The sequence below is a fragment of the Silene latifolia genome, chromosome 1 (genome assembly GCF_048544455.1).
Source record: "Silene latifolia isolate original U9 population chromosome 1, ASM4854445v1, whole genome shotgun sequence".
Lineage (NCBI taxonomy): Eukaryota > Viridiplantae > Streptophyta > Magnoliopsida > Caryophyllales > Caryophyllaceae > Silene > Silene latifolia.
The window spans coordinates 179,500,100-179,501,373 of record NC_133526.1 but is presented as its reverse complement, the minus strand read 5'-3'; positions in this window follow the sequence as shown (position 1 = coordinate 179,501,373).

Genomic DNA, 1,274 nt, shown 5'->3' with positions numbered 1-1,274 from the left:
GGCTTGAGGTTCAGGGATATCCATCAATTCAACCAGGCTCTAATAAGAAAACAAGCCCGACAGTTACTCACAAATCGGTCGAGCCTTATGTCACGAGTTCTAGGTGGTAAATACTTTTCGAATATCGCATTTATGCAAGCAGAGCTCGACTTTAACCCATGCTATACATGGAGAGGTATGTGGGAAGCCCGAGAGGTGATCAAGTTGGGAGCTAGGAGACGGGCGGGGGACGATTTGTGTACAAGGGTGTGGTTCGCCCCCTGGATTCCGGGTACGCAAACAAGGATGGTGCTTTCCCCGAGACGAGATGCGAACGAGGAGTTGGTCGTAGCTAACTTATGGCAGGCGAATGGTAAGGCATGGGCCACTTGTAAGGTTCGATTACACAGATCCAAATCAATTTCCCCCTCTTTCATCTACTGTTAACAAATCAACCTCAGCTGAAGTTCAACCTCCTGTTACTACTACAGGTCCTGTTGTTAGCGGTCCAGGTGATGAAGCTGGAAGTAAGACGGTGGATGTGAATCAGTTGGTGGGAATTCCTCCCTATGATCTTGAGTCTGTAGCTCCGGAGGCGTCTGCCGAATGGATTCTACAGACGAGGCGTAGAGGGAAACAACCACTACATAACATCCCGGAAGAGCCTGAGGATCTACTACAATTCTCAGACGAAGATGTGAAAGAAGAACTCGATTACTGGAAAAACTCTGTCTATGGATTCATATTGGGTGCAAATCCCCCTGTGGAAGTGGTGGAGGGATTTCTTAGGCGACTCTGGGCGAGCTACCCCATCGACAAAGTTTCTTTCTGTCCTAATGGAGTTTTTCTGGTGAGATTTAAGAATAGTGCTGCAAAAGATCAATTCTTGTGACAAGGCCATTTTCTCTTTGACAATAAGCCTCTTATTGTGAGAGAGTGGACGGTAGATGTTACCTTGGAAAAGGAGGAGGTAAAGGAGGTAGATGTTTGGGTTAAGATCCTCAATCTTCCTCTAAAATTCTGGGGAAAATGCCTTCCTCGAATCGCTGGTTTATTGGGTAAATTCGTGCGTTGTGATGAGGCTATTGTAGCTAAAACACGCCTTGGATTTTCTAGGGTAATGATTGATGTCCCGTTTGGAAAGCTTGTTCCTAATGTTGTGAAGTTTATGGATGCTGATGGAAGTTTGGTGACACTTAAGGTGGAATTTGAATGGAAGCCTCTTCTATGCACTCAATGTAAAGGAGTAGGCCATGAATCCTCTAAGTGTAAAAAAGGCAAGCAAGGTGCTCCTC